The 16,159-nt window shown below is 36.1% G+C and overlaps 1 protein-coding gene across 3 annotated transcripts in view; it reads right to left on the bottom strand.

Annotated features, from left to right (window-relative positions):
* The window catches only part of COL8A1 (collagen type VIII alpha 1 chain), a 154,018-nt gene that overhangs the window by 48,198 nt on the left and 89,661 nt on the right, over nt 1-16,159 (bottom strand). For 2 of the 3 annotated variants that reach the window (XM_045501764.1, XM_045501765.1), the window contains one exon: nt 7,624-7,743. The exons of the other annotated variant lie outside the window; for it this stretch is intronic. The gene's annotated coding sequence lies outside the window, so the exon portion shown is untranslated. The remainder of the gene's footprint in view (nt 1-7,623; nt 7,744-16,159) is intronic. 3 annotated transcript variants of the gene reach the window in all.

Below are 16,159 nucleotides of genomic sequence, written 5' to 3'. Positions count from 1 at the left end.
TGGGGAATCACAAGAGATCGGTCTGATTGAGGGAAGTATGTATGTGGAGGAATTGTCATGTCAGAAATAATAATAATATTACTACTATTAGCAATAGCTGACATTTACTGAATATTAACTGTGTACCAAGTACTGCACTAAACATTTTACATATACTATTAATTTAATCATCAAACAATTTTATGAGAATCTACTCCTATTCCTATTTTTATAGATGACAATAGAAACACATGTACTGTTCTATTTTCCTTAAAATCAAGGGTTACTATTTCTATTTCTTGGCCAGATATTGAACTTGGAAAAAGAGCCTTGATATTTACTTGTTCCAGAATGTATATAACGTATAGTAAGTATATAATTTGAAGATGAGAGGAATATGTTTTTAATAATAAAATTTTATCATAAGCATATTTTTCATAAATGCATAACATCAGGAGGCTTTTGACAGCCTGTCTTTTTTAACTCAAGGATTGAATGTCGCATTACTTTCTGGTCTATCAGAAACTGTGGAAGTAGCCAGTTTCTCATGATAATAGATTATTTGTGTCAGAAAAGTGGCAAAGAAAAGCTCATTTCAATTATTTGACTCACTGAAGAAAGGAAGCTAAGTAACGAGTGAATGATCTGGCCTGCTATCATTGGCTTTGTTATATTTTTTATTTTTGCTGTATAAGCATTCACTATGAATGTGCTTTTCACATATGATATGGATATTAGTCGATACTAGTATCTGTCCTTCCTTGTATACGAGTACCCACCACCAAACCAAAAACTCAGGTTTTAAAGTCCTTGTAGGATTTGGAATACCTAGCTATTCCTAGGTAAGCTTCCAGAAATTCTTGGATTCTTTGTGATATTTTTCAGTGATTTCATCTTTTTTCCTGAGAAATTAATTTTTCTGCTCCTTAGTTTTCTCATCTACAAAATATTGGTATTGAATGAGATAATCTAGAAGTCTCCTTTCAGCTCTAATGGTCTGTGGATTTATGATTTAATGATTAAATGGCACACAAAGCACATTTCTGAGTTTTCTTTGTAGTAAAATTTTCGTGTTGTTTCCATGAAAGAAGTTATCAAACCAAATATTTCTCCCTGAGTTTTTAATTGGGATGCTTAGAATAGCTCTACATTTCCCTTTTTAGGATCACTAAGGCCTTATCCAGCTCAAAGAGGTGATTATACGATATATTCCCATATGGCATTTTATATATCTCCAGGCTAAGAACTAAAGGCCAGTTTGAAGCAGATGCCACTGAAAATGATGGATGGCCAATTTGTTTCAAGGTGGAAGGAGGTGCATCTTATATGATGCTCTGCTTTTCTGATTGCTGCAATAACAATTTAGAGTTCATTTTATAACCTTGATCTTTACAGTTGCGTTCACAGTGGAGGCTAAACCACTGTCTCAAGAAAATCGAGAAAACCTAACTCAGTTTTCACCTTTCTTGTCTAGAGAACTTGAATAGTCCACAGTTTGCTTTACCTTGAATCAAAGGAAGTACAATAACCCCTGAAAGGAGAACCTATGAAATGTGTTATTATTTTGAAATTTTGTGATTGAGAAGAAAATTTGCATTTCACTCCTCTGATACGATTTTTGCCTGTCTTGATTGCAGTCAATTTTGGAGTGGATTACAAAAGTTTTTCTTTTTACTTATTATAAAAGCAATGCATGTTTATTCTGGAATTATTACAGAAAAGTGTAAATAAAGACATAGAGACACCTAAAATTCTGCCACACACAGTTGGCTATTTCTTTCTTCTTTTTCTTTTCTTCTAGATAAGCAAGAACATTAAGAAATTGGCAACAAGTTCTACATTATATTTTGAAACCTTCTTTTAAAAATTAATATATAATTAGCTAAGTTACACAATTTTTAATCTCTACCTTCAAAGGTAACATATTACTATCATTGTATTAAAAGTTATAAAATTCATTAGTTTTCAGTTTTGTCATTTTCAGTGCCATTTTGATTTCAATCCCTTTCTGTTTGTTTTCATCCTCCTTTTTCTAGAATGTATTTAAGATAGTTTCAACCCACTTTCCTCTAAATGGGTATAATATATAGAAGAAAGCATACCTCTGAAATTCATTTCACATTGTTTTGGAGGCTTTGTTATTTTTTGTTTTGTTTTTAAAGTTTATGTATGTATGTATGTTTGTATGTATGCATGTATGTATTTTGAGAGAGAGAGCACAAGAGAGTGAGCGCAGGTGGGGGAAGGGCAGAGAGAGAGAGGGAGAGAAAGAGAATCCCAAGCAGGCTCCTCATTGCCATCGTGGAGCCTGACTCTGCACGAACTCATGAACTCATGAACTCGTTAACTGACTGAGCCACTCAGGCGCCCCTGTTTTCTGTTTCTAACATGAAACCTTTGCATTATAAACAATAGACAAGCTTCAATACCTGCCAGCAGAGCCATAAACATTTCTGTTACAATATATAGGAACATATCGTAACATAAGTAAGGTAACAATTTTATTGCTGCCTTTAGAAAGTGAACAGTAACTCCTCCTTCATATCATCTTATTTATAAGTATGTATTTTTCAAAAACATGTTCACAAGCCTACCAACTTGTGTACTCTTTGAGGACAGAGCTCTGGTCTTATTATCCGATACTCCTTCAATGTCTAAAACTGTTCCTGATCCATTGTGTTTGCTGGATAAACATTTGTGGGGTTGAAATGAATTAAATGGAATCAATTCCAAATATTTTAATACTTTTGTGATAGGTTGCATTGTGATTTCAAATAGCATTGCAGTAAAAGGCAGCAATGGTTAAGAGTTTAGCTTCTTCTCCCTTTTGCTAATTTTCAAATCCCCAAATTAGATAATCTTGGTTTAACTCTCAGCATTGTGCTGAGTGCACATAATCAATGCCAAGTAGATGTTAACTTTCAGTGATTTGGGCTATTTTTTACTGTAATATATACTTTTCTCCCTAATAAGAACCCGTTTTTTCCTGAGGACTTTCTGTTGGACTTTTCAAAATGGGAATAAGCTACTTCTTTAGGGATTATATATAAAATGTCTTAAAGAGTTGGTAGGGGGAAAAAATATACTATATTTTATACTAAATTTATATATAATTACTATTTTACATTGCCTATATCACCTAATACTCCAATGTCTCATTCACTCATAATGTTTAATGAGAACATATTTTAAAATAAAGTGTGTTACAGAGTCATAAATATAATTTATAGTTCTTTCCATGGTACTTTTACTCCAAGCCTTTCAAGCATCCAGCAAGTCTAACATGACCCTTTTCTTTTTTTTTTTTTTTTTTAATTTTTTTTCAACGTTTATTTATTTTTGGGACAGAGAGAGACAGAGCATGAACGGGGGAGGGGCAGAGAGAGAGGGAGACACAGAATCGGAAACAGGCTCCAGGCTCTGAGCCATCAGCCCAGAGCCTGATGCGGGGCTCAAACTCACGGACCGCGAGATCGTGACCTGGCTGAAGTCGGACGCTTAACCGACTGCGCCACCCAGGAGCCCCTAACATGACCCTTTTCAATGAATGAGCAATTTGAGGCATCAACTAATGAAGTCTGGTTTTTCCCCTGTATGTGGAAGATATATGAAAATGACCAAATTATTGATGTGAATCTGCATTGCTCTAATTCTGCCAGATTTAGAGCAATGCAGATTCACATCAATAATTTGGTGCTCTAAATCTGGCAGAATATTTGGAAATTTGTCTCAACCACAACAAGACAGGTGCAAAAACAAGCCTAGTACTGTGAAAACTCTGAACAATAGAATTCTCTAGTCCAGCTCTGTCCAACAGAAACAATGCGAGCCATTCAAACATCAGAAACAATGAGAAACATGTATTACTTCACATTTTCTAGTAGCCACATTAAAAAATTTTAAAAGAAACAGGTGAGATTAATTTAATGTTTTATTTAACTCAAGATATCCCAAATATTATCATTTTAATGTGCACTCAATATAAAGAGTATTGAGATTTTCCATTCTTTTTTTCTTTTTTCATTCAAAGTCTTAGAAATCCCACATGTATCTTACACTCATAATACATCCCAACTGGGATTAGCCACATTTCAAGCACTCAATCACCACCTGTGGCTCATGGCTACCATAGTGGGCAGTGCTGCTCTTGTAATTTCAGCTTTGGAGGCACCAGAGGGCGGCAGTGTGGTGCAGAGGCAAAAAGACAAAGACCAGCTTGGAATCATGTGTGCCTGTTCCTGGCTGTGACATTGGATATTGAAGTGACTGTGAACAAGTGATTTAGTGTCTCTGGGTCTCAAATTTCTACTTTCTGTAATGGAGGTTGTTAATAATTGCCATACTCCTCATAGGAGGCTGGGTGGAGATTAAATAAGATATTGTATGTGAAAGTGCTCTGTTAGATCATAAAGCACCATACATATGTAAGGCATTATTACTCCTGTTATTGTAGATTTACTCTCATGACTTGCCCAAGGCCACATTCCCTGTTGGTAGGAGAATCAAGGATAAAATCTGGGGCTTCTGATTTCCAGCCATCTGCTTCAACTAAAGGCTGTTTGTACCAAGCTAACTTTAAGAAACAAAACAAAACGAAACAAAACAAACCCCAAACCTTTTTATTAAAAAAAAAAAAAAAAGGAAGAGGGTGTCAGTAAGAAGTAAATCCATATTAAATAGGTCTTATTGACCACTGTTATAATGCTCTGAAGTTAAAATTAAACATACAGGATATTTATATACTTATAAATCAGAATTACGACCGTTAAGGATTGGACTTTATTGCTGTCATATAACATAAACCCCCACATTCTTCAATGTTTCAAACAACTTCTAAATTGAACTGTGGTTTCCCCACTCGATTTATCTCCCAAATATAGTACAACCACAAGAAAGCCCTTCTGTAGCGGGCCTGATTAATAAAACAGATATGGATCAATTCAGCACGTTTTCCACGGATATTTTTGGTTACAGATGTAGCTCATTAATTCTCATGTGTGAGACACCTTGCTAGTGTGAATCCAAGAGACACATTAATCTCTAAACAAAAGTGTGAATAATTCAGTTCACTTCATACTATTAAAGTGCTTACTGTGTGTAAGGCACATCAGGTATTTCAATGAGTGAAAGGAGTTTATTTCTATGATAATTGTCACTTAGAGATATTTATTATTTAACTTGAAGAAAATATGGAAATTACCTACCAAAATGTCTATGACATATGATTCAGTAATCTATATTTTCAGAAAGTAAAAAGATGATCTGAAGGATAAATCCTGATTACTTAAAAATAATTTTAAGGGGCGCCTGGATGGCTTAGTCGGTTAGGCGTCCAACGTGATTTTGGCTCAGGTCATAATCTCACAGTTTCTACTGGGCTCTGAGCTGACCCTGCAGAGCCTGCTTGGGACTCTCTCTCTTTCTCTCTCTGCCCCTCCCCTGCTCGTGCTCTCTCTGTCTCTCTCAAAATAAGCAAACTTAAACAAATTAAAAAAAAAAAACAGACACAAAAATATTTTTAAAAGTGACATTCTTTACCTTTGAAGGGCACACAGCAGATTAGCTCTCACTCTTTCCATTTTTCTAACTGTAAGTCAATCGTGGTTTTCATATTTACACTTTTTTGGTTATTTTCTACATTCCTTTCAAATGAATTTCTTCATAGAACTTTAAAACCACACAAAATATTTAGAGCTTTATACTATGTGAAATTAGGCACAAACCAAGTTCATTTTCACTAAGAAGAGACACATTCAGAAAGTTCTTTATTCTTTTTTCTGTCAAAATTCCTTCTTAAAAATGAGTTTCAACTGGTTATTTTTATTAGAAAACTATCATATATAAGCTTCAAGTCTGCTGACTTGATGACTGTGCTGAATAAATGTAATTTCTATTTTCATTTGCTGAATCATTGCTGTTGACGATTGAATGAAATCATTTTTTGCGTAACCTTTACATTTTATTGCTTTTGCACCCTAGTTTAAAAACAAAGCTTAATTTTTAAAAAGTTCAATAAAGTGTATTTTTGATATTTCCACTATAACTTTACAAGCAATTCCCCTCCTCTGCCCTATAATAACCACCTCCTGCATTTTTATGATTTAGTTTAACATTATTATTGTAATTTTTTACTGGGTGAGCCCATCAATGTCCTTGGCAGCAAGATTTTGTTACAAGAAATCCAGAAGCTGAGCCTGTAGTTGATTGCAACAATTATAAAATTTCTCTGGATTGCGTTCAGAGCCTTACCCTGACATTATGAATGTAACAGAGTCATACCTCCTTCATGAGCTTTTCCAAAATACACGATTGGTTTCAGTCCTATAAGCTGTTGCTTAAATGAACATATATTTTTTATTCAATGGTTTTGCATTATAAATATTTCATTTGATTAACATCTGGCTTTGATGGAATCCAGCCAAAATAATTAGAGGTACCTGTAGTAAAAATATGATACCTAAGGAAAATCATTAATGTACTTGCATTTCTTCAAAAATTCTGAATGAATTCATTCTAGACAGGATGTGGTCATGTGGCATTAAGGCCAGATGCTGTGCTTTTTCTTTTTGTTCAAGTACACCTTGAGCACAATGTAAGAATCTGAGGAATCTCAACTATTTACTCTTTAAATGACTAAATAAAATTAAATAGACTATGAAAAGTCATTGTACTATTGAATATTAGGAAATAATGAGTTGGGTGTCCAAAAGTCACACTTAAGACCAGGCAATGGTAATAAGCATAGGATGGCTGGGGATACTATGAGATAATGTCTACTCTTCAGAAATGAATGGTATTTTTCTTTCCAACTGAAGTTCAAAAGTTAATGATGTGCTTTATATTTTAATTGCTTCTACTAAGAGATGAATTAAGGGATAAGAAATACTGGCATGCTGTTGTTTTTAAATTGTGGATATATCAATACTGAATATGAATAAAACTGTACTTGATATATCACGCTCTGTTTCATAGATCCTAGATTGTTGTTAGGAAAATTTAGTATATGTCACTTCAGTCATCTGAAAGGAATCATTTCTTCATTACAGCTCATAACTTAAAACTATAAAGTATCAGCCAGAAAAAAAAAAAACACAAAAACAAACTTGGCCCAATTAAGAGTAATTCGATAATGGTAGGAAAGCACATACAGACATGATGGGAGATGATAAGATTATTTTAATTTTCCCATTTGCACTGGAATTATTTATTTTACAAATCTCCAGATCTTTTATTACTTAAAACCCTCTGCTGAATCATGAAAAGAAGCTTAAGTTAGCAATTTTCCTCTGCAAAATCTAGCTGCTAGCATCTGGTGAACACTTGGATACCCAGTCAGGTCCTATGGAAATAATTATTTTAAGACTGTATTCAACATGCCTGGGCTTAAAAATCAGCTAGAATCAGACTCTGCACATGTATTTTACCCTGGGGGATTTTAAAGGCTGGCATTAGTAGCCGTGGTCTCAAGGCTCTTGCAGCAGTGAAGACGGGGATGGGACACAGGACCTGCAGGCAGGCCGATACACCCCAGTTCTGCCAACCGCCCCTGTGTTCCCGGACAGCAACATCCTTCCGTCTGCACTTGGCCCATGGACCACCCAGGGACGGGCCACTGCACTGCCCTCCATTGCTTCTCACACTTACATTGAGACTTGGCCGGCCTGAGGAACCGAGAACCAGTGTCCTTGCTTGTGCCTTCCTGTGGCACTCCTGGGGCTGATTTCTGTCTCTTTACTAGATGCTGCTTCACTTCCTGAACAGCTTCTGAGGTAGAGAAAAGAGGATGCTTTTACTCAAATGGGAGACAACAAGAAGCTGAATCATTATCAAAGTATATTGTTTTGGGATCAAAGGTGAAATTATATAATAGGGATGTATAAATACACACTTCAATAAAAAATTGCTATTATTTACCAGAATGTAAATGAACTGTTAGGAGATATTAGGGATCCTTGTATACAGACTAGAAGAGAATAATTTTTTGTTTTTCTATGTATGCAAATATGCACTTATTTAACACATACAGTATATAGAATTTTTGTCCAGATAAGCAATCTATTGTATATTTTTATTGCTTTTCATGGTTATATTATGTGTTAAGTTCTCATTAATTTAATTCCCATTGATACACATTTGAGATAATTTAGAAAGGATTTGGCATTTGCTATAGAGGAAGAAAATTTATGAGGCAGTAATGCCTGAGGGAGAAAAGTTAGATTTACTTAAGAAAATTAAACTTTTCCAGCAACACATTTCTATCTAATTTGCATAGAACAGTATTTGAGTTAGAAATTATTCTTTGTTATTTATCAAGTCAGATCTGATAGAGCTTTAATTTGGCAACACTTTTGGGTTTCCATCTGACCTTTTGCTGTAATTTAATTAGCTGAATATACTTTAGAAATCATCTGTAATTTCAACTTTTCAAATCATGTGGGACTTCTCTCCACTTAAAATCAATTTTCAGGGGCGCCTGGGTGGCTCAGTCGGTTAAACGTCCGACTTCAGCTCAGGTCACGATCTCACAGTCCATGAGTTCGAGCCCGCGTCAGGCTCTGGGCTGATGGCTCAGAGCCTGGAGCCTGCTTCCAGTTCTGTGTCTCCCTCTCTCTCTGCCCCTCCCCCGTTCATGCTCTGTCTCTCTCTGTCTCAAAAATAAATAAACGTTAAAAAAAATCAATTTTCAGATATTTAACTCTGTGGTTTGGATAATAGGTACTCTTTATTTTATTTTGGTATATTTCATAAGGACTTGGTTAGGAAATATTCTCTACACTTGTTGCTCAAATAAGATTTAAGCAGGAGCAACTTCAGACATTTAGATCAGTAATAAGATTGGTTGGTCAAGAAATAAGTGCAGAACTGGGTATCCAATTCAAAATTTCTGCAATGTGATATAAATGATATATTCTGGAGTAGTAATATTCAGTAAAACTTTCTGTGATAATGGAAATGTTACATATTTCACTACTCAAGATGGTAGCCACTAGGCACATATGGCTGTTGAGTTCTTGGAAGGTGGCTAGTCTGATTGAGGAACTGAATCTTTAGTTTTATTTCACTTTAATATTATTTAAATGTGTACTTGTGGCTAGTGAAGAATATAGATCTAGAGTTTTTCTGTATTCTCTATTTAACATGAAATGAAGAAGTACCTGAATGTCTTCTAGCTGTTGAATGTCTATAAAACATGTGTCCCCAAAACACAAGTCTTGGGCTCTGATGTATGCGCACAGGCCTGATGGCTGGATATAACAACATTCTGAACTTTGGTTCAACAGGTGGATATTCAGACATAAATAAAGTCTGGGTTAGCCATATGTAATTTGAGAATGCTTTGTCTCTAGAAGGCCATGGGATCTCAAATTATCTCTAATAATAAAGTTCAATGATGGTAAATGGACTCAAGGGCTTGACTTTTCTAGTTCATTCCTTGTATGGTGTGATTGGCAGTTAATAAAGGGAAATATGAGGGAGATTCTGCACAAACAGCGGCTTCCGTGAAAATGAAACTCTTCACAATCAGATTGGGTAGGAGGAAAAGGCTGATATGCACTTCTGTACCCTTGCCCAAAGTATTCTTTAATACATATTCATTGAGCACTGCTATGTTCAGGGCACAGTGCTTTGTGTTGGAAACAAAATGTTGAAAAAAATAAAATAAGACACAGCCCCCTCCCCTCATGGTGGCTAACTGTATTAGATAATAAGATTTCTTCCAAGGTCTTCTTCCAAAATTCATGTTTTTCCAGGATATGGTGAAAATAACATAGGAGACAGATACACAGAAGAGATAGAAATGCTGATCACTGTTACATGTGTATCATACATCTTACTCGTTTTATTTCTCTCTGCAGCTTTCACAGCCCTGCACCCAGTGAGATGACAAAATCAGTTTTTGAAATGCAATACTGGAAGCAGAGAAAATAACCCAAAAGACCTCAATGGCATTTTTAGAACGTGAGATGAGTATTGTCATTTAGCATTTACTGAGTGTTTACAGCATATGTTTAATATGAGTTCTTTCCTATTAGCCAGAAGAATGTCCTTTACTAGTTTTTTGTTGCTGTTATGGGATGACACTTTTTTCTTTGCCAGTCGAAACACTGTAAGAAAGAGTGCTACAATTACCATTTAAAAATGAATCAAATTCTGGGGGACCTGGGGGCTCAGTTGGTTAAGCATCTGACTTCAGCTCAGGTCATGATCTCACAGTTTGTGGGTTCAAGCCCCATGTCGGGCTCTGTGCTGACAGCTCAGAGCCTGGAGCCTGCTTCAGATTCTGTGTTTCCTTCTGTCTTTGCCCCTCCCCTGCTTGCACTCTCTCTCTCTTTCAAAAATAAATATACATTAAAAAAATAATAATAAATAAAAATGAATGAAATCATTCAATATTTAAACATGATTGCAAGACCTGAAAAGGATGATTAGCTCCATAGGCCTAAAGTAGATCATTGTATTTTAGTTCATTTTGAAAAACTGAGCCAGAAATGTGGCAAAGTATTAAGCAAGAACAATTTAGTTAGACTTCTCTTTTTTTTTCTTTTTTTCTTTTGCCTCTACAGCAATTATGTAATTAAATGTATGGTTCAACCTGCATTTTTAGATGAATTTTCAAATGTGTCACTGATGGAAATTTAAGGATGAAAAGGATTAAAAAATTAAGTGAATTCGACTACAATACATAATACTCAAAGTATCTAAAGACCTTAAAATCATTTCTCCAAATATATTATTTGATAATGTCCCTGATTTTGTGGACATGCACGTTGAAAATAATTTAAAAAAATAGCTCACAAAACAATGCAAAACTCACAAAGAAAAAAAAAGAGATAAAGTTATATAAATACTGAAAAACCAGTTGCATATTAAAAATCATGAACAAAATTAAAAGGTAAAGCGGAGTTTGCTTTATTCTTTGAACAGTTCCAGCCTCTATGGAGGATTGAAAACATGGCCACAAGTTCTTTAATCCTCTTCTGTGTTTCCTCCCATTGAATCTGGGAGGATTTGTGTCTGCTTTGACCAATGGTGCACAGTGGAGATGTCACTATGTAACTTCTGAGCTTGGGTCATAAAAGGCCACAAAGTTGCTTCCTTGTTTCTAAAATACTGCCTTTTAGAGTCCCGAGCCTCCAAGTAAGAAGTGAGACTACCCTGAGACCACTGTGCAGGAGCAGACACATGTTGGTGGGCCAGGTGGCAATGTTGGCAGAGCTTAGACTTTCTTCTACTCTTGCCAGCTCACTAAACATGTGAGTAAAGCCTTTTGGGGTCCTTTAGAGCAGCCAATCTGCCAGGCAAGTGAGGAGTAAGAGCAGAAAAAGCAACCAGCCCAGACCCATACAATTATGTGATAACATAAAATGTTTGTTGTTTTAAGCCACTACATTATGAGGTGGCTTGTTATGCAGCAACAGATGAGTGGAGCATACCCTCCTGAAAGTATGATGTTTTTACAATGAAAATTTAAAATTTGAAAGTGAAATACATTCTGGAAAGTTATTTGCAAAAATTGATAAAGACAGTCTTTTTTTTTTTTTTTTTTTAAGACCATGTTAATAGTTGTCTTATATACAGAGCTCTTACAAATCACCAAGAAAGGGGTGGCTGGGTGGCTCAGTCAGTTAAGTGGCTGACTTTGGCTCAGCTCATGATCTCATGGTTCAAGGGTTCAAACCCTGCGTCAGGCTCTGTGCTGACAGCTCAGAGCCTGGAGCCTGCTTTGGAGTCTATGTCTCCCTCTCTCTTTGTCCCTCCTCCTCTCACGCTCTGCCTCTCTCTCTCAAAAATAAACATTAAAAAAAATTTTAAAAATCACCAAGAAAAACGTAGTAACACCATGTAGGAAAATGGGCGATTAAGTGAACATAAAATTCACAAAAGAAAAATGAAAAGACTAAAACATATGCAAAAAATGTTCAATCTCACTAGTAAGTAAAGGAAATGTGAATTAAACAATAGAGTTAAAAGTTTGTTTATCAAATTGGCAAAGGTAAAAAATTATATTTAATGTTGGTTTGGGTTAAGTGAGGGTACAGATGGCACAAATCTTGTGGAAAATAAATTGATATTACAAGAGTAGGGTTTTGAAAATATCCTATTATTTGGAGTGCCTGAGTGGCTCAGTTGGTTAAGTATCTGACTCTTTAGCTCCATGATCTCATGGTTCATGAGATGGAGTCCTGTGTTGGGATCTGCACTGACAGCCCAGAGCCTGCTTGGGATTCTCTCTCTCTCTCTCTCTCTCTCTCTCTGCCCCTCCCCCATACACACTCTTTCTCTCTAAAAATAAATAAACATTAAAAAAATCATATTCTTTGATACAGCTAAGAATCTAGGAATTCAGGTGACAAAGTAATGAGAAATGAGGTATAATAATATATAAAATGTTTATCACAGTTTTATTTTTTAGGAGTAAAAATAGAAACAAGCTAAGTGTCAATCAGTACCATAAAATAAACTATATGCATATTTTATATTACAGAATGTTATGTAAAATTTAGAATACAATTTCAAAGATAATTTGTTAATTCTGTTTCCATAGGGAAACCATAGTATAATAGGAAAAACCAGGGCTTTAAGTCACATAGACCAAGCTTTGAATCCTGGGTTTGCCATTTACTTTTGCTGGATATTTGGAAATTTTACTTACCTCTCTGAGTTTCCATTTTCATATATGAAAAATGGGGCTAAGTAACTATTCCATTGGTGGTAGTGATAATTACAAGAGATTACATATATAAAAATAAGCATAATAGTTTCTCAATAAGTGTTGTTTCTTTTCTTATAATCCAAGGACACTATCTGAGCTCCATATCCAAATTCACATCATTTTCCAAATTCACTGAAATCTCTTCCACTCTAGCTCCCTCTATATTTCCCTTTGTACCATCGTCCAATCCTTACACCTTAGAGATATCTCAAACACAAAAGCAAACACAAATGAGTCCATTTTCTTGCATACAATTCTTCAATGGTTCCAACTGAATTAAAAATCTATCTACTTTTGGGGCACCTGGTGGCTCAGTCGGTTAAGCGTCTGACTTCGGCTCAGGTCACGATCTGGCAGTTTGTGAGTTCCAGTTGGGCTCTGTGCTGACAGCTCAGAGCCTGGAGCCTGTTTAGGATTCTGTGTCTCCCACTCCATCTGCCCCTCCCCCGCTCAAGCTCTGTCTCTCTCAAAAATAAACATTAAAAAAGTGTATCTACTCTTGCCCCACTCTCCACACAGCAGCTGGGTGAACTTTTGAAACAGTGAATCAGATTGTGGTATGCTCCCGCTTACCCCCCCACCCCCATCCCTTGTACTTGATAGCTCTTCATAGTACTTCGAACAGACCTAACCTTGTTCTTTGGTTTCTGTGCCCCATATGATTCCGACTTTGCCTACCCTCCCTCCCCCGATTCTACCCCTTCTTCCCCTTGCCCCTTATTCTCCAGCCACACTGGCCTTCCCCCAATGGAAAACACCATGCTGATCCCCACCTTCAGGCCTTTTCTGTTCTGTCTGGAATGCTCTTCCCAAGAATAGTGCAAGGTTGAGGTTTTCACCATTTAAATCTCAGTGTGAATATCAGTTCCTCAGAGATGTTTCTCTTGACCATCCAGTCCAAAGTCAGTCACTCATCTTCATGTATCCCTAATCTAATCCTCTTTAATTGCACAGTAGCAGCTATATCTTCCTGACTTAATTATATATTTTATTCATTTATAATCTGCCTCCACACCAATGCTTCCTCTCCCCCCACCCCTCCTTGAGAGCAAGGAACTTGTTTCATTTGTTTACTGTAGCATCCCTTGCAATGAGAACTGGTCTGACACATGGTAGGTGTTCCATACATTGGATGCACTGGAAATACTTCCTGTACTTCTGAAACATAGCTTAGCAGTGCAACAGAAACAGCATTTGACACTTAAAAAAAACGCAGAAATTTTAAATTATATGGGCATTTTTTAAAGCTTTGATGGTTCTGATTAAAGTTAAGTACATTGCTCCAATTTTGAATAAAGAAAAAAACCACAAACAAAATCATAACAGTGTAAAATTATTTCAGGAGTGTGATGAGAGCTCCCCTGTCAAACCAGATGCTTTTCAAAGTATACCACCACTCAACAGGCTCCTTGCTTTGAAATGAAAAATACACATCTCCCACCAGTATTTTTCCTGCTGCAGAACATGTGATTTATTTACTGGATAGGGAACAAGTATTAGTAAAAGACTCCCCTTTCGGCACTGAAAGTGTTGAAAACAGGATTTCTGTTTTGAGGCTGGTTTAACACAAGCCTCTAGAATGAGGACATATCCTAATTACCCCGCTGGGTGGATGGGAGTTAAAGCTGTTCCTCTTGTCAGTCACTCTGGGGATTGCAAGCCCTTAGCAGTTGGGCCTCAATGTCCAGGGATGATCACAAGACTCTATAGTAGTGAGATCCATTTCTATAAAATCCATGAGAAAAATCTGAATTGCTATTTATAGATATGCCATACCATTTCAGAAATTATATAACATTCAGACACTCAGGCGCAAGTTTGGAGAAGTGTTTCAACATAGTCTGTCCTCACCAGTTTTGAATTTCCTCCACAAAGCAGGCTGGCCACATTCTTATGATTCTTGAAGAGAAAGGAAATACATGTTTATTAAACATGTCCTTTGGGCTAGTCTTGCTAATTGTGTTATCTGTACAGTTTCACTTAATCCTTACGACTGTGTAACAAATGAGTAAAGGCAAGAAGAAGACAGAATCTATTCTTTCACACAATGGGGAACAAAATTGGTGAATCAGGAATCAGCAAGATGAAGGAACAACCTATTCTTATCCCATTGACATTATCCCAGGGTTTAGTTTCAAGTTTTTCAACACAATATTCCACTTTACTCATTTAGGCAGTTGTACGGAGCATGGTAAATGTTCATTGATTAATAACACTATTAAATTGAGCATCTGAGTCATTTAAAAATGGTGGTATTTTGAAAAAGACAATTGGGTGAGGCAATCTGAGGTTTCTGGAAGCTGTTTTTATCTTCTCACAGAGTAGTACATCTGATTTGGTTTCATTAATAATGTTTGGAGAACTGAAGGACCCATTTCCTTTTCTCTCCCCATCCAAAGAACGACTTTATCCTTCAGTTGATTTTTACAAAAACTTAAGATAAAACTAGGATTGAGAATTCTATTTCTACTAAAACAGGATCAATTCTTTTTTTTTTTTTTTGAGAGAGAGGGCATGAGTGGGGGAGGGGCAGAGAGAGAGAGAGGGAGAGACAGAACCCCAAGCAGGCTCCATACTGAGCCTGACTCAGGGCTTGATCCCAAGACCCTGGAATCGTGCCTGAGCCGAAATCAAGAGTCAGAAATTTAACCAATGGAGCCACCCAGGGGCCCCTAAAACAGGATCAATTCTTAATTATCAACAAAGTCCTGATAAATTAGAAGAGAGAAAATACAATCTCCTTGAGGTTGTTCTAAGTCAGTATTAAAGGTCTGGCCTGCTGGATCCCTGGCCTTCTTTTAAGTACATTATGGTTGTAGAGACATTAATTTTCCTTTAAGATACACATTATGTCACACAGTTCAAAAATGCTAAATCTAAATGATCTGGTAGAGGAAAAGACTGGAAAGATCTAAACAGCTAAAGTATATCTGAAATCTTTGGATTCCGTTAGTTTGGAATCAGGAAAGTAGAAGTGAGAAATTAACACTTCAAGGTGTGAAAAATTTGAGAAATAGTGACTTTAGTTCAGAGAACTGGAGAGCTGAAGTTTCATGAGTTGAAACCTAAAATTAGGCCCTCATCATGCAACTTAAGAGGTGATAATTGACAGAAAATAGTCTGATATTTTCATTCTAGGTGCATCTTGCTGATACTTTTGCAACAGATAGAAATATATCAAATATTTCCCAGAAGTTCCTCATCTTTGCCCAGAGATTATAGCTCTCTTCAAATATTTGGCATTGTGGAGCACTACTTAAACTGAACCAAAAAATGCAAAGTAAATGGATTCCTTTGGGCTAACTTTATTATGACATCATTGGATTTAATCATATTTCCATTTGCATTATAATCCATTCATATACTTATCTATGCAATTAATTGAGTAATTGATAAATTAAATATACCTCATCTAAGATGACCTACAAAGCTATTTGTTTTGGGCAAGTTTTTTGTTTTTGTTTT

The sequence above is a fragment of the Leopardus geoffroyi genome, chromosome C2 (assembly GCF_018350155.1).
Source record: "Leopardus geoffroyi isolate Oge1 chromosome C2, O.geoffroyi_Oge1_pat1.0, whole genome shotgun sequence".
NCBI classification, from domain to species: Eukaryota; Metazoa; Chordata; class Mammalia; order Carnivora; family Felidae; genus Leopardus; species Leopardus geoffroyi.
Note: the sequence above shows the minus strand (reverse complement) of the source record. Positions and strands in the feature narration are given on the sequence as shown.